Source organism: Diabrotica virgifera, chromosome 6, assembly GCF_917563875.1.
Source record: "Diabrotica virgifera virgifera chromosome 6, PGI_DIABVI_V3a".
NCBI classification, from domain to species: Eukaryota; Metazoa; Arthropoda; class Insecta; order Coleoptera; family Chrysomelidae; genus Diabrotica; species Diabrotica virgifera.
This window is the reverse complement of record NC_065448.1, coordinates 164,049,508-164,068,339: the sequence shown is the minus strand read 5'-3', so window position 1 is coordinate 164,068,339 and position 18,832 is coordinate 164,049,508. Positions and strand designations below refer to the sequence as shown.

General features: G+C 31.7%; 1 protein-coding gene across 4 annotated transcripts in view; it reads left to right on the top strand.

The window, feature by feature from the left end:
* Positions 1–371: 371 nt before the first annotated feature.
* The window catches only part of LOC114339689 (uncharacterized), a 108,148-nt gene continuing 89,687 nt past the window's right edge, over positions 372–18,832 (top strand). For 3 of the 4 annotated variants that reach the window (XM_028290358.2, XM_028290356.2, XM_028290355.2), the window contains exon 1: positions 375–535. The gene's annotated coding sequence lies outside the window, so the exon portion shown is untranslated. Of the gene's footprint in view, positions 536–18,832 lie in introns of all 4 variants that reach the window. The other variant, XM_028290359.2, reaches the window with a different exon arrangement.

Below are 18,832 nucleotides of genomic sequence, written 5' to 3'. Positions count from 1 at the left end.
ACTTTGTCATATCAATTTACTATTTTAGACGGGAATGAGTGACAAAATGGCATATTCCCAACTAAAATAGTAAATTGATATGACAAAGTATTCATTTGTAAAATTAGAATATTAATTCTTATGACTTATGCGTCTTATTCACTTTATAAAGATTGTTTACCGGCACTGTTTTATAATACAGATTATTTATACACTGCCTCCCTCGGTAGACCGCAAGATATATCATAAAAGCGATAATAGACCGCACACAATACATTAGCACCTATATTAAGTGTCCAAGTCTCGCTTGTTCAAGTAGCAATTAAACGACATAAAATTTGAAATTATTGCCAACGTGTACAAATTGTATGATTATGATAACTTTATCTATAATCATTATAGATCATAATCGATGTTTAAATTTGGTACGATTTAATGTCTGCAAGTAAAATATATGAACCAGCAGAGAGATATGTATACAAGTATATTTACAGGCATGCAGAGAGATAAAAAATTGTGATAAATATATCAAAATTGGTTAGACTTTGAAATATTTGTAAGTAAACATCATATTTTTTCTTGTATTGAATGCCATTTTTTTTTATTATAATGTTTACTTTAAAATTTTTTACATTAAGTATATTTTTCATTCTCTTTGTCTTGCCATCCCCCTTTGTTCGAATGTCTCCTCTAGATTGTTAAAATTTTAAATATTGTGGGCATATGGGATTAACCACAGTTGTTTGTAATGACAATTACATTAAATGTATATCTACCTCAGTTTTTTGAAAATATATCACCACCTCCTTAACAATTTACACTCCTTATACACAATGTTTCTTAATAACTTTTTGAAAACGACTTCTGGATTGGAAATCGAGACGTCAAATTTTTGTAGGTAAAACATTTTTACCTACAAGAATTTGACGTGTGTCAGAAAAATTGTGTATAAGAAGCGTAAATTGTTAAGGAAGTGATATGTTTTCAAAAAACTGAGGTAGATATTCTTGGCCTTGGTGTTGTAGGCAACACCCATGGATTGACTGAAAAGATCTGAGGTTTAATGTTTTATGCCCTAAAATTCATTAAATTCTTATAATTTTGTGTGTTTCTGCATTATTACTATGTGTTTTATGCAGTCCTGTGTATGGGAAGTTCGTATTGTGTTGTGTATTTTTTGTTGCATATGTACTTATTGTGTATCATTGAAGACGTGAATTTCCATTTTCTCATCCACTATTGTTGGTATATTCTTGTTGATCACTTCTTTTTAAGTATTAGCAACCAAAACCTTCTGCATTCTGGTGATGGGTTGGCTACACATTTTTCTTCAGTTAGTAGGATAAGAACTGCTTCTTTGATTTTTATCTTTTTCATGTCTCTTTCTTTCATTATTGATGATGCATCTTTCCGTTCTATTCTGCATATCTGTGATTTGTCAAAATCCCTGTTTTTGATGTATGTTTCGTGCTCGTTTATCCTGACTCTTAGTGGTCTTGTAGTTTTTCCCACATAGAAAGGGTTGCATTCACAGGATATTTTGTAGATATAGTTCTTTAACCTGTGTTGTGTGCTCTTGGGTTTGGATTTTTGTGCACATTAAACAAGTCGTGCCTAGATTTCACTTCCTCCATTAGAAATTGTTGCATTCACAGGATATTTTGTAGATATAGTTCTTTGACCTGTCTTGTATGCTCTTTGCTTTGGATTTTTGTGCACATTAAACAAGTCGTGCCTAGATGTCACGTCCTCCATTTAAAGGGGCTATAGTTATAGTAACCCCTAGATATCCAAATTAATTTTCTTTTGGAAACTATATTCCTTGCATTCACGTGATAAATCCCGGCTGAAATGAGGAGAATTTTTCTCTTTCAAACGAAAAAACCATACATGATTTATTTGATTTTATCTTAAATATTTTATAAAGTATAGATAACCATCAGATAAGTATACAAGTGTTCAATAGGGGCTTATTTTATGTTAAAAATAATTTATGTTATCTAAATCTTTGTTTGTAATCATAACACTTAGTATAATCTTTAAGACTAAATTGCAAAACTTCGCGTGGATTATTACAACAAATTAATCAATCGATCAAAATTTGCTTATCATTTAAGGCACGATAAGGCACGATAAGACACTATAGCTTAAATAGTAGAACCTTAAAGAAAACGTTTGAATACTGCGCCGTCACTTTTTAGTGGCACATGCGTCGACAGTGGCGCATCGAACTTTCGCATATATGGACGGGATAAAAAAATTAAAAGGTACCCTCCGTCACTCCCAGAATTCAATTTTTTTCATTTTTTAAAGCTCTATGTGATTAAAAATAAGACTCAACGTAATTTTATCCAACCACCGCTTCACCCTTCCCCCACCATCACAAACTTCATTTTTCGTTTTTATTTTTTTATGTGGGATGCAATTATTTTTGAAATTTCAAAAAATTCATAGGCCTAGTTGAGGCTGTTACAAAATATGTATATTTTTTAAAGATCCGTAGGTTGGGTGCACATACCCTCAAATAATTAAAAAAGAAAATTTTTTGGAAAAAGCCTATACTTTTTTTTAAGATGGCTGGAGGTCTATTTTTGTCTGCTTTATGTATTTTATCAAACACTATGTTTTTATTTTTTTTCAGATTTTTCCGTAAGGTTCGCCACCTTCAAAAATCCAAAAAAACTCTTTTTGGGGGTTTTTGGGGATTTTCCCTAGGTTATAGACTTCAAAATAGATCAATCAATGATTTTTCACAGGTTATAGGTAAATTGAACTAAGTCCTTTAGAACATTTAAAGATGGGACAAACACGTTCAGACGCCCAAAAATCCCATAAAAAACAGTTTTTTGGATTTGGAAAAATCTGAAAAAATAAAAGACAAAATATACAAAATAGAAAAAATATTAGATCTCCAACCATCTCCAAAAAAAAAGTTATACGTTTTTTTCCAAAATTTTTTTTTATTTTATTAAGTACTATATTTTTAATTTTATCCAGATTTTTCAGTAAGGTTCGCCACCTTCAAAAATCCAAAAAAAATGTTTTTAGGAGGTTTTTGTTTTCTCCCGTTTTTAAATGTTCTAAAGGACTCAGTTACCTACTTCAATTTATATAAAATCTATAAAAACATTGACTTGATCTATTTTGAAGTCTATAAAATAGGAAAAATCCCCAAAACCCCCCTAAAAAAAGGTTTTCGGATTTTTGAAGGTGGCGAAACTTACGTAAAAATCTGAAAAAAATTAAAAATATAGTAAAAATAAAATTTTTTTGAGGTTATGTACACTCAACCTACGGATCTATAAAATAATAGACATGTTTTGTAAAAGCCTCAATTATGCATTTTTTGAAATTTTAAAATTGATTGCATCCCACCTAAAAAAAAAACAAAAAAGAAAAATGAAGTTTTTGATGGTGGGGGAAGGGGTGGCGGGTTAAAATTACGCTGAGTCTTATTTTTTAATCACATTGAACTTAAATAACATAGAAGTTAAAAAATTCAATTCTGGGAGTGAGAGAGAGAACCTTCTAATTTGAATTTCGTATCCCGAATAAAGTACGTGCCTCCTAGTGGCGGGATACGGGAAACAATACATTGGCTTATAGGGCAGTCCTTACAGTAGGGATCCTGGCCTGTACAGAAAAATGCAGGCGGGTGTGGGGTAATACTGCACTTTGGTTACATTGGTGGTGTATTGGCTAAACGTGCAGGGCAGGGTACGGTGCTGATAGAAAAGGCATTCAGGCATCAAATATCCAAAAACCTTTTCAGGCTATAATAATGAAAAGACCTTCTCCAAACGCAATAAAAACTTATACTGAAATGATGGCATCTCCTGAGGTAAAATGTTCCGGAAGTAAAATTAGCCTCCGTTCGGATCTCCGGGTGAGGACTATCTCAGGGGGAAAACTATTACAGGTTAGAAAAATCAGGAAAGGGTCTTGGAATCTTGGTAGTCTTACAGGTAAGAGTCTGGAGTTAGTGGATGCGCTCAAACGAAGAAGACTTCAAATTGCTTGTATTCAAGAAACTAGGTGGAAAGGACAAAGGGCGAAAGAACTAGGTGATGGATATAAATTTTGGTATGTAGGGAGTAGTAACACTAGAAATGGAGTTGGTATAATTGCTGACAGTGAAATGAAAGATAACATAGTAGAAGTTATAAGAACGAGTGATAGAATGATGTCAGTGAAATTTATAATTGATAAAGAGGTATTGAATGTTGTGTGTGTATGATCCTCAAACAGGTCTGGGTGAGAATGAAAGAAGAGCTTTCTATGACCAATTAGGAGACGTAATGAGTGATATTCCAGCAGAGGAGAAAGTTATAATAGGAGGTGATTTCATTGCACATGTGGGCCAAGCCAAGACAGGATACGAAACAATACATGGGGGATTAGGCTTTGGAAATAGAAATGAAGCTGTAGATGACATGCTAGAATTAGCAACAGCATTGGATATGGCGATTGTTAACACATTCTTTAAAAAGAGAGAAACTCAACTTATTACCTACAAAAGTGGACAACATCAATCCCAAATAGACTACTTCATGATAAGGAAAGAAGACATACGTGAATGCAAGGACTGCAAAGTAATAATTAGTGAGACAGTAAGACAACAACATAAGCTGCTTGTTCTGGACATCGAAGTAAAAAGCGAAACTAAACAAAAATATCGGAGAGGACCACAAAAAATCAAGTAGTGGATGCTAAAAGATGAGAAGGAAGGTCTATTCAGGGAAAGAATAGTAGAAAAAATATGTTGGAACATGAAAGAAAGCCCTAACACAATTTAGAGAAAAATTGCCAATATTATTAGAGAGACGGCTATTGAAATACTTGTAAAAACGTCAGGAAAGAAGTTTGAGGATAAAGAGACTTGGTGGTGGTCAAATGAAGTACAAGGAAAAATAAAAGAGAAGGGAAAATTATATAAAAAGTGGCAAGAAACCAGATCGGACATAGACCTTCAAAACTATATGGTCGCCAAAAAGGAAGCGAAAGTAGCAGTAGCAAAAGCTAAAGCACAAGCGTATTCAAACCTATACGATCAACTTGATACCAGGGAAGGCGAAGCAAAGATATATAAAATACCTAGCCAAACAGAGAGCAAGGAAAGCAAGAGATTTTAATCAGATTAGATGTATCCGAGATGAAAATAATAAAATACTAATTCACGAAAAGGATGTCAAAAAGAGATGGAGAAAGTATTTTGACAGTTTATTAAATGAAGAATTTGATAGACAGTCTGTGGAGTTAACGGAGACAGTAGCAGCAATGGTTACCAGAATAACACACGAGGAAGTGGCTCAAGCGCTTCAAAAAATAAAGAAAGGAAAAGCAGTCGGACCAGATGATATTACTGGGGAAGTATGGAGAGCATTGGGAAAGACAGGAATAATGTGGCTAGCAGGTCTATTTAATAGAATTATGGAAGTTAGACAAATGCCAGACGAATGGAGAAGCAGTATATTAGTACCTGTCTAAAAAACAAGGGAGACATACAACAATGCACAAACTACAGGGCTATAAAACTACTTAGCCACACCATGAAAATATGGGAGAGAGTAATTGTTAGACGGATACGTGAAGAAACCGAAATATCCGATAATCAATTTGGCTTTATGCAGGGCAGATCAACAACAGATGCAATTTTCATTGTAAGGAAATTGATGGAAAAATACAGGAATAAAGAGACCAACGCTCATATGGTATTCATCGATCTTGAGAAAGCATATGATAGAGTTCCTCGAGAGATTCTGTGGTGGGCACTCAATAAGAAAGGAGTCCCTGGTGAATATGTAAAGATTGTGAGAGATATGTATGAGGAAGTAACGACTAGTGTTAGGACAGGTGTGGGAGAGACTGATAAATTTCAGGTGAAAGTAGGATTGCACCAAGGCTCGGTGCTTCGTCCTTTTTTATTCTCATTAGTTTTGGACCAGATAACAGCGAAACTACAGAGTAGTATTCCATGGTGCCTAATGTATGCTGATGATGTAGTGTTAATAGGAAATACTGAAAGAGACTTAGAACAAAAACTGGAACAGTGGAGACAAGCTCTGGAGGAAAAGGTTTAAAATTTAGTAGGACAAAAACCGAGTATTTGGAATGTTCATTTAAAGATGGAGTTACTACCAATAAAATAGTATCTTTGGATGGTGAAATGATTGTGAAAAGCAATAGTTTTAAGTACCTAGGATCGGTATTACAGAGTAATGGAGAAATAGATGGAGATGCATGCAGTAGAATTAGGGCTGGATGGATGAAGTGGAAATAAGCGAGTGGTGTGTTGTGTGATAGAAAAATTCCAATGAAGCTGAAGGGAAAATTCTATAAAACAGCCATAAGACCGGCTATGATGCACGGAACTGAATGTTGGGCAGTGAAAAAGAAAGAGAAACAACGAATGCATGTGGCGGAAATGAGAATGCTTAGATGGATGAGTGGAGTGACAAAGAAAGATGGGTGACAAATTAGAAATGAGTATATTAGGGGAAGTCTAGGTGTGGCACCAATTGATGCCAAAATGAGAGAGCATAGGTTAAGATCGTTTGGTCATGTTCAACGTCGAGACGTTAATCACCCAATACGAAGAATAGCTGAAGTGCAGATTCCTGGAAGGAGTAGGCGAGGAAGACCAAAGAAGACCTGGGGGAAGATGATAAGGCAGGACATGTTGGTAAAAGGGATTAACATTGCTATGACCCAAGATAGAGTTGTGTGGAGAAATGCAATTAGGGAAGCCGACCCCGCATAGGGATAAGGCAAAGAGAATGATGATGAGAGAGAGAACCTTCTAATTTATTTATCCCGTGTATAAATGAAAAGTGTGATGCGCCAATGTCGACGCATGTGCCACTAAAAAGTGACGCATCGGCAGCGTCTCCTTTCTGAATCATAGTTCGGAAATGATTCGATCAACGGGCACAAAAGGGTACATCGCATCTCTTGTTGATAATTCGGGGGGAAAATCTTCCTTGATCTACGTACGGACTTAAGTACACGTTTGTACAGTGGTGTCTAAATTTAATACAGACAATATTTTGAATAAGTTGTACTTGTTACAATACGACCTGTTTACAAAAGTAGAAACGGATAGCGCAAAAAAAAACAAAATCACACTATATTTCAACATACAACATAATTTTTTTAAACCAAGAGGACGAAAATTTTGATTGTTTAAAAGGGAGGACGGGAATGATTACATTAGAACATTGAATTTCTAAACAAGCAAGACTTTAGAACAATTCTTTACGGACAATGGAGAGAAATATTAATAAATTTACACATACTCACAAATATTGGTTACTTTCGTGAAGGTAATTTAAATTAACACATTATTACATGCTCAAAATGTTACCTTCGTCGTTAAGTCAATCAGTTAATGCGATATGCATGAGGTGGAAGTATTGACCAACAGCACCAGCAAGCGGACGAAAGATAGGTTGAAGAATGGTGTCGAGGTACTGCTAAGCTGGAAAGAAGCAGTCTGGAAAAACGAGGTCCATTCTGCCACCGATTATTATTCCGCCCCACGCCATTACTTTACCACCTCTGTATGTGTAAGCTTCTTGGATATGTCTTAAGCGTTCTACATTTCCAGATCGTGTCCTCACTCTTACTCCACGAGCATTTGGATGAAATCCAAATGTAGATTCGCCGGGGAATAAAACTGTAGCCCAATCATTTGCATCCTAGTTTTGATATTCTTGACACAACTCTAATCTTGTTGTGCGATTGTGTTGTGCATGGAGGCGATTTCTTACAGTATACCGACCTATGGTTACCTTGTGTGCATGTCGCTAACAAATTCAGGTACTGTGATTGTTGGTTGTCTTCTAGCGGTTAAAATTAAAAATCGATATTAATCTGCAGTTGTAGCGCACTTACGTCATGGATGACGTTCGTCTGGACTTCGTGTTTGGGAAAGAAAAGTTCTAAGAAAGATCTTTGGTCCTGTGCCTGATGAAGAAGCAGGACGTTATAGGATAAGTACTAACAAAGAGCCCGCAGAACTATATCCATACGCTACCAGAATAAAAAAAATAAACCCCAGAAGACTCCAATGTGCAGGACACCTCAAAAGACATTCTGACGAAAGAATAGTAAGGCTGGTATGGAAAGAAGTCCCAACAGGAAGAAAACCACGTAGGCGACCTCGACTCCGGTGGCGAGATTATATAGCAAAATATTTCAAAGCTATGGGCGTGGAGAATTAGATGGAGATACTTAAGATAGCGAGGAGTGAAAGATAGCGAGGAGTGAAGGCATGTTATCAAGTCACCTTGATAAATACAAACAAATACACAAAAATTATAAAGATTGAGAAGAGACCTTGTTGGCATAAATATAGAAAATATAATAAAAAATGAAGAATTATTTAATACACTAAATAATTTAGCGGACATAATATCAAAGAAACAATTAGAATTATATAATATTAGGCGAAGAAGAAATCAAGTAATCATCCAACCTCTATAAATTTGAATAAGAAATTATAAAATAAAAAATTAAAATTACATATAAAAATATAGAATAAAATAATGGAATAATTAAATAAATATTTATATAATAAAAAATTATAAATTAATATCAAATAAAATAAAATAAAATAAAATGAATCAAATCAAAAATTTTCAATAAAAAAAAAATATAACACAAAACCTGAAATTTTAAAACTCAATGGATATTTTCAGCTAAGGGTCTGAGATGCACCGAAATACCATTGGGAATACCATACAGGTCGATTAGACCTGCACTTGAAATTATTGTTGACTATTTTTAGATAAATAATGCTGGCATTTCTCATCTGAGAATGAGAGCTGGGAGCACTTTTATAAAAATTATATGTTCACAAAAATAGTTAAAATAAAAAAATCATAATTATATTTTGTTTATTCTAATTATTATTAATTGTTCATTAGAATTGTTTATTAGAATTGTTTATAATTTGTAGTTTTTCAGAATTTAGTTTTGTAGATTAGGGCTGTTGTTAATTAGTCAAATAGAAATTGTTAAAGTAATAATTATGTAAAGGTAAAATACTGTAATCCCATCAGAAAACGACCTAGATTATTTACAAGAGGCCAGGTCATTTGTATAGTACTATAAATAAACAAATAAATAAATAAATAATATCAAGTCGCCTCACCAAGGGATGTCACGCCACGGAGTATGTAACGTATAATACATGGTGAGGCAGATAAACGGCCTATTAGAAATATCTCGAGAACTAAAGGCAACAGAATTATGAAAATTGGACTGAAGGGGTTTTGAAGAGTAATCTATTTAATGAAAATATTTTTATCTATTTGCTACTTCCGGTTATACCGGAAATTGCTTATAACTTCGTTTTTTTAAATACGATACCCTGTATATTTTTACATTTTTGGATTCTCCTCGATGTGTCCTTTCTTAAAATATAAGGTTTTGTAATATTATACAAGGTAGTTTAAAAGATAATTACGTTTTTTTTAATGTTTGCAGCAATATTCACACCCTGTAGAATTGTAGTAGTTTGGCATCAAAAACTCTATTTATGTTTAAATGATTTTTAATATAATATACTATTGTTTAAAATTATTAGTATAGCTAAATGTTGAATTTTAGTGTACAGTGTTGGTCGAAACTCGGAATGAGAATTTTGTGAGTTTTCTTAACCTTTAACTACACGCGCTGGCGTACTTTGTACGCCAGATATAAGAATTCTACTGGAAATATATTTAAAAATTTAATTTTTGACCTTGCTAATTTTTCTAACCTATCACTGGAATGTGCTTTACAATTTGGTTTTAGTTTCGTTATAATCGGCGTTCGGGAAAGATTGTAATTTACATTTTATTATTTGTTGTTTCCGGTGGTGGACAATATACCCCAGGATTATATTACTATTAGTCGTAATATAAGTACATATTTTAATTGTTTTTTAGTCATTATGGCAAAAAATATATTTTTCTTTGTAAACAATACTTTTTCTCTTGTAAAAAATCACATTTAAAAAAATTTTTTATTAGTAATTTTATTTATCATGGAATCCAGTTATTCCATGATTCCAGTTATAAATCCCAATTGGCTTACTGAAAAGGAACTCCAAGTATTCACTGATGCTGAATAAGGTTTATAACAAACAACTAAGTGTATTTTTTCAAAAAAAAAATTAAACAAATCCGCTGTTTTTAAGTGTATTTTCTTGTGGCGTACAAAGTACGCCACGCGTGTAGTTATGTTATAACTTGATGCGCGGGTAGTTAAAGGTTAAATGAAACAGCCTGTATTTTCGTATTCTAATGAAATGTGAAAAAATTACATTGTGAAAATACTATAGAAAATGAAGAACACAGAGAAATGAGAAGAAGATTAGAAAGAATTGAAATAAGAGATATATTACAAAATGAAGAATATTTTAAAATATTAAACAATCTCACACAAATAATATCTAAAAAACAACAAGAAATCTATAATAATAGAAGAAGACAACCAATAATCCAACCCTGATGAAGTTGAGTAAGATAAAGTTAAAATAAATAAAATAAAATATAAATTCAAAAATAGATATTTACAATTATAATAATAATAATTCAATATAAAATAAATAAATAAAAATAATAATTCAATACATAATTCATAAAAAAAAAAATAAAAAAAAACTACCAACTCTCTTCTGAAAATAGAGGGACTGTCTTTATAACTTAGAAGGGAGTTGATAGTACCAAAAATATTTTAAATTGTTTATTTAAATTTGTTTGTTATACGTAATTAAGAGATTATGGCAAATTGTTATTGTAAAAATAGATTTAATAGTTGAGTAAAAAATGTAAAAATATAAAAAAAAAATATCTGTAATCCCATCAGGAAAAAACGACCTGGATTAGTCACTAGAGACCAGGTCATATGTATAAATAATAAATAAATAAATAAAAAAAAATAAAATTCTAATGAAATGATATTTTATGGTAATTTTTTATTTTATAAGCATGCCCAATACCTACCTTCCTTAATTTGTGAGTTATTGGTGATTCAAGCCAAACAGTAATTGCAACAAAAAATACGTGAAATTTTATTAGGTTGGCCGTGAAAATATCACAAATAATTTTTCGAATTGCGACATATTAATCTCGACTGATCCTTAAAATTACCAATAATGTTTGAGCTATCAAAATACCTACGTAGCTAACATTGTTGGCACGATTAACAATTAAGCACAAATTAAAACAGATAGGTATAGGGAATACTTAAGAAATAAAAAAGTACCACAAAATATTATTTCATTACAATAATAAAATACAGTATGTTCCATTTAAGAAAACTCAGAAAATACTCATTCCGGGTTTCGACCAGCCCTGTATAATAAAATTCAATATTTAGCTATACTAATAATTTTTGACAATAGTACACTATATTAAAAATCATTTGAACATAAATAGAGTTTTTGATGTCAAACTACTACAATTCTACAGGGTGTGAAATTGCTACGAAATTAATAAAAAAACGTAATTATCTTTTAAACTACCTTGTATAACATTACAAAAACATTAGAAAACCACATATTTTAAGAAAGAAGACATCGAGGAGAATCCAAAAATGTAAAAATATATAGGGTGTCCTATTTAAAGTTATAAGTTATAAGCAACTTCCGGTACAACCGGAAGTAGCAAATAGATGAAATTATCTTCGTTAAATAGGTGACTCTTCAAAAACCATGCATTCCATTTTTTATGATTCTGTTGCCTTTAGATCTCGAGATATTTCTAACAGGGCGTTTATCTGCCCCACCCTATATATAGAGAATATATATCTTATAAATCTAATAGAAACGTTAATAAAATCATTTTTTTTTTGGTAAAATTGTGGCTTATTTCCCATTGAAAATACTTAGTTGATTAAATAAGAAGAATGTACGTAATTGATTTAATTTAAAACATGCTGTCATTTATGCTGTCAGAAAACATAAAAAAATGTTTATTTGACAAATAAGCATTGCTTTTCGCTTTCAAGCTTTCAATCTTTTCAAGATGAATTCAATATTCAAGCTGCCCACCCGCCTCTTGGCAGTTTAATTGTTTAATTTAAGCGAAAAGCAATGTGTACTTGTCATATTTATTTTTGTGTTTTTTGCCGACAGTAAAATGCATTTTTAATTAAATAAATTAAATAGGTACATTCTTATTTTTGATTATTTTAATTAAAATATTCTTATATTTTTGGGACACCCTGTATAAATAATTATGTTAATGTTTATATAACTGAATAAACACTTGAATAACATTTCAAATGAGCTGGCACACGATCCCTATTCTCAGTTATAAAAAATCATCGATTACCTCATCATGCCCAGATGGATGACGTTACTAGTATAATATGTAGGTATATGCCAAAAAATCATAGTTTTGAACCTTTCTGTATAGTAACTCGTGGAGTGGCAGTCAATTTGGGATAAAAGGTAAATGAAACATTCTTTCACGTTGCCGTCATTCACATTTAGACTATGTGTAAATAAAACACAGATAACGGGGATTTGTAAAGTGATTATTTATTATTAGTCCAGGAACCGAAGCTTTTCACCTCGCAATTTTTACAAAATGGATCGATTTACTTGAAAATTTAAGAATAAGTAGTGGATAGTCCAAGGATCAAAATCTATATCATGCCGAAAGGCGCTTTTACCATGGGGGTGGTTGCCACCCCATCTCGTGGGTGGAAATTATTTATTATATGTTGACCACAAAAGTTGATAACAACGTTCATTCTAAGCAAAAAATGTTCTATCTATATAGTTTTATATCGAAAAAGCAATATTTTTCGATATACTTATTTACAATTCACCAAAAAATTCTTGCCGTAGAAAAATTTTTTTCAAAACAAATTCTTGGTAGGGATGGGAAAAACCTACCGGTTTAAATCTAAAACCGGTTTTTTTACTTCGCAATAACCGGTTTTACCGGTTGTTTTTTTGTCCCGGTTATAACCGGTTTTTTCTTTTTAAAGTAAAAACCGGTTATTAGGTTTTCACGGTGATTAGGATTGGGTTAGGTATTATTTTGGATCCCAATCATAATTATTATTCTCAAGCAATTATTCCAAACAAAACCATAATTCAAATTTTATTTTATTTTATAACTACAGAAGCAAACTGAAAGTGCAATCTCACATCAGCCAGAAACAATTTATGTTTTATTATAATATTTCCTTGAAAATTCCACACCTGTAATTTTGAACCAATCAAAATACGTTATTTTGACAGATCACCATGGCAACGGAGGTATTTTATCGGAAATTTTTTGCTCGTGGGGTACCCAACAGCGAATTATAGTGGAAATTTTTTGACGTTTACAATAACAGAACATTTTTGACAGACTGGTTTTTATTTGTTTACATAATTTAGTTTTGATTCATTTTCTATCACTTGTAGTTACTCAAAACTTATGTAAAATTGAGGAATATACTATTTTCTATCTTGAAATGGTATTCCCATGCAACTACAATGAGTAGAAATTCCGAATTTGAAAGCCTAAATAATTGCTGACAAAGCTATGGCGCGCTATTAATCTGTTCATGCAGCTTTGGATTTTCAAATGCAAATTTGGTGTGGAATTTTCTTACCGAATACCACGCGAAGACAAATTAATATCCGGAAATTTTTTTTTGATCATGAATATTTTTAGAAAATTTCCCTCGTCTGCGACTCGGGAAATTTTCAAAATATTCATGATCTCAAAAAAATTTCCGGAAATAATTTGACCTCTAGTGGTATTACTAGTGAAAACGTATTTGTAATCATAATATTTTCATAAGAAGTGATCTGGTTGCATTAGACGCAAACATCATCTATTTTTCACACTTAACTCTTGACATTGAAAGTGAGTGAATGACTTTTTCTGATTACCAAAAATAATGCTCTGACTATGAATATCGAATTACTGATTACGAATACGAATCTCCAAGAATTTCCCTACGTTTTCAAAACGATACACCCATACAGGAAGTATTAAATGAGTTAAAATGTACTTATTCTACAAATATACAAACGTGTTAAAAGTAATACATGATAAATTTTTTTTGATGGTAGTAAAAATAAAAGATAAATTGCATTATCCAATTTATTTTTCAGTAAAATATTTATGTTGATATTATTTTTCTTAAATCCCATTTCAAAGAGTCTGGGAAATTTTTTATAAGTTGAAATGGTTGGGGATTTTTTTGGGTTTTTGGAGGAGAGGAAAATTGGTGGGTGTTTTAGAGGATTACATTTTTAAATGGTAAATTAAATTTGCATCATTAATTGAATACAATAATTGCATATTATATTCTACTCTCATAATATATTCAATGACGATAGAACCTGAATTATTTCAGCGCTCTCTGTTGAGCAGTAGTATAATAATAATTTTGGTTTACTGTTCTCTACATCTGACTACTGAAATTCACAAATCTTTGGGATTCAAACAAATCAAATTTTATTTCGATCCAATGTATATGTTACAGTTCAAGTTGATTCTCAGTTAGAGTTGACTCCAACTAGTGAAACGAGCAGTTAAAGTTGATTTTAAAAATTTAAATCAACTTTTACTAGTTGGAGTTGACTCTTCCTGGATCGATTCAGTAAATGTTGATTATACGAGAATCTCAAGTGCATTTTTGATGAGTGTGCGTTTCTTTGTTTTGACCGTTTCAACTACTTATTAGTATAGTCTGTAACGTCGCCCCCGTTAGGTAAATTATTCTGATTCGATTTTTTGCACAAACTTACTCAAAGAACGTAACATAAATTACGTATAACAATCTTTATAACAAATACACAGGGTGTCACGCGGTACCGCGGTCGAAAAATTGTTTAACCAATTTCAGTAAAGTCAGTCAGTAAAGTGATTCTTAATCGAACGAGTCTGATATTACGAGCAGAGGAACAGACGCGTTCGATAAAGAGTATTGAGGTGGTGCGTACAAAATTGTATCGTCAATCATAAAAAACATTAACACTTACTTACAACTTTGAGGAAATTTTTTTAATTTTAGACGAAATAAAAAATTCGTATGACAGTAATGACAGTAATGACATATGACTTTTGCATGATGGTCGGTTTTGATGTTTAATCGATAGTTATCAATATTGTATACCTAAATAATTACTAAATCTGTAAAGTTTTGATTTATTTTGTATGAATATAATTGCGAAACACTACAGAATTTTACTTTTTGACATAAATGTTATTAATAATAAGATAAATTTTGTACAATATTTTTAATAATTAAAGTAAATAAATTTTAATTTCACTCAAATAAATAATCGATTGCTGCCATTGACCTCTTACATTCAATCTCGGTTAATTTGATTAATTATCGCGGCAGGTAAAGTAACATTCTTCTTCCAATACAACAAAGTGTTACTTTACTCCCGAAAATGAGGGCAAATGAGTACAATAATGAATGATTTTAGTGAAGTTTGGCAATATACAATGATTTTAAACTAATTCGCAAAAATACATAATTTTTTCACTACGTACAAATTTTTTTTAGATCCACTGTGCCTTTTTTTTCTCTAGAATTGACTGTTGTCGAGTTATTAGCGACTTAAAATTTGAAAATCGCCAAAATAACCATTTTCAAGGTTTAATAACTCAGTTAAAGATAATTATTGTGAAAGTCGAGCGAGCGGCCGTGGAGTAACGGCATAATCGCTGGCCTCATACGCCAGTGCACGTGGGTTCGAGCCCTGCTAAAGACAAATCATTTTCATTTTCAATAATGACACGAGCCGTCTCACCGTGCCTCGGAGAGCACGTTAAGCAGTCGGTCCCCCTGGGCTAGTGTACATCGACACTAGTTACTTGAAACAGGGTTAAAAATGTAATTGGCGCCGGAAATGTCCGAAAGGCAAAAATGCCATACGATATTATATATTATGAAAGTCAGAAACTGAAAAAAATCAAAGATTAAAGCTACCTCTATAAGATCCTGAAGAAATTTTTGTCATTATTTCATTAATAAGATATTATTGTTAATTATCAACAATGAGCGCTAACCGTGTATTGAGGCGGCCGTCAATGTGAATGCTAGTGAGATTCACCATTGGACGGCTGGAATGCTGCATTCCAGCCTCTTTAGCACTCACCATTGACGCCCGCCTAATACGCGCTTAGCGCTCATTGTTAATAATTAAAGATAAAGCTTAGTAATAAAATAGTGGCAAAAATTTCTGCTGGATCTTGTAGAGGTGGCTATAAACTTTGATTTGGTCACTTTCTGACTTTCATAATAATGGATTTTTACCGAGTTATTAAGCCTTGAAAATGGCTATTTTCGCATTTTTCAAATTTTAAATCGCTTATAACTCGACAACAATCAATTTTAGAGAAAAATCACAAAATACCTTTTTTTTGCTCAGAATAACCCAAATGATCTAAAAAAATATTCGAAGTGAAAAAATTATTTTGCGAATTTGTCTAAAAAAATTGTTTAAACAATTTATCGATCAAGGTACTTTCTGGCACCCAGTAGATTTGCTATAAGGACTTCTTTTTGAGTAAGTTTGTGCAAAAAATTCGAATCGGAGTAATTTACCTAACGGGGGCGACGATACAGCCTAGACTAATTTGAACATATTCAGTAACATTTAATTTTTAGAATCGGCTGTTTGTGTGAATCAGAATCAACTTTTACTAAATGGCATTGGGAAGAGTATACTTTTCCTAGTTGGAGTCTACTTTTACTAGTAAATGTTGAATATAAATCTTCATTTTATATTTATAATCAACTTTTACTGAAACCAGCCGTTAGAGTTGACTCCAACTAGTTGGAGTCAACTCCAACTGGATAATCAACTTGAACTGTAACATATATATTAATCTTACGCTATATTATATTTAATAATAATTAATAAATATATAATAATAATAAAATACTAAATAAATATATTAATTAATAGAATAAAATGGTTTTATTAAAAATTGTGTTTTATTTATATTGATATTGATGACCTTTCGATAGTACTAATTTTGATCATATTGATATCGAGTCGAATGGAGTATCGCAAACTAAAGTGCATTGTAAATGTAACTTTGTAACATATTGGATTAAAAAAACCGAAAACCGGTTTTTCCAAAAACCGGTTTTTGTGGCCGGTTATAACCGCCAGGTTAAACCGTAAGCAAAAAAAACCGGTATAACCGAAAACCGGTGTTTTGTCAAAAACCGCCATCCCTAATTCTTGGGAGTTAAATACCCTACAATTTCATATTTAAAAATTTTTTTGTATCTCTGATGCTAATCTTTCTATGCTGAAGAAAATGGAATTATTTACCAAATTACAAAAATTCATTGTACGATTTTAACTCCAGTTTTTTTAAAACTAATCATTCTAAGCCAGTCAAACTTCTAGAATCTATTACTAATATATAAATAAAGAAGCATGAATAAGGTAAATGACTAAAAACACCGCTAACTTACCTTATTATGCTTACAATTGGATTTCTCCTTTTTTTTTTTTTCAAAAAAATATATTGATTTTTTAACCGTAACTTTTTCATTTTTTATCTTAGACAGTTTGCTAAACAAGAATTTTGTAAATTTTTAAAAGATCTACAAGACTGTTAATATTAAATCTTTTTAAAATCCTCAGTCGCAAAAAGAGGTGACTTTGAAAGGGTTGGTAAAGGTGGTTTTTGCATGTTATTACAAGTTTTAATTGTCAATAGCTCAATTAATTTTTGCGCAGAAAAAATTTTTGCAATCCAGGTTCTTGGAAATTAAATAATCTACAATTTCATACATATTTCAAAATTTTTTCATATCGCTGACGCTAATCTTTCTATTATGAAGAAAAAGCCATTTTTTCCAAACTACAAAAAATCGTTAATTGCTTTTGACTCCATTTTTTTTAAACTAATCACTATAAGCCGGTCAAACTTCTAGAACCTATTAATAATACATAAATAAATAAAAAGAAATAAGGTCAATGACTAATTTTAATTAGGATGGCGATTAGGGGGTTGCTTCCGATCACTTTTTCCCTGAAAAAAATAGGGACTGACATTTCTCATTACAAATCACTTAATTTTTGAGCCAGATACTTTTTTTATTTCCGGAGATAGATATTTTTAAATACTTTAAATTAGGTTGAACAAGTTATCCTCGAGAAATGGACAGTTTTCCCGTCTTTTGACTTTGAAACTACAATATTTAGCATTTGACGAAGAAATTAAAAAAACGGTTTTGTTTATTTTTTCAAAAGGTACATTTTCGTTAAGTAAAGTTGTTTTTATAAAACGAAAACTTTTGGAGTTATTAGCAGGAAACATATTAAAAACATTGATTTTTTCGATATAAAATTAATACTTTCGATAGCGAATAAATCCTAAACTATTAATTTTATCAAAAAAATGTATGGAATGTTTTTTGCTTAGAAATAATGTTTTTACCAACTTTTGCGGTCAAAATATAATAAAAAATTTACACCCCCGAGATGGGGTGGCAACCACCCCCATGGTGAAAGCGCCTTTCGGCATCATATAGATTTTGATCCTTGGACTATCCACTACTTATTCTCAAATGTTCATGCAAATCGATCCATTCTGTAAAAATTGCGAGGTTTTGAACTATTTTAAGCTTCATTACTTGGACTAGTTTGGGTTTGTAATTTATTTCGTAAAATTTTTTTTATTGGCTGCAAATATTAGATATTTATTTGTATGGATTAAAATGTAAATTTTTTTTTGAAACAAAATTCAATAGAATGACGCTACCGATCAATCACATCACTAAACAAATACTAGACGTCTTGGGTGATCTGTATCTTTCATTGTTTTTGTTTTTGTCATATTCCTGGATGTGCTTGCTGTAATCATGATGTCGTCAG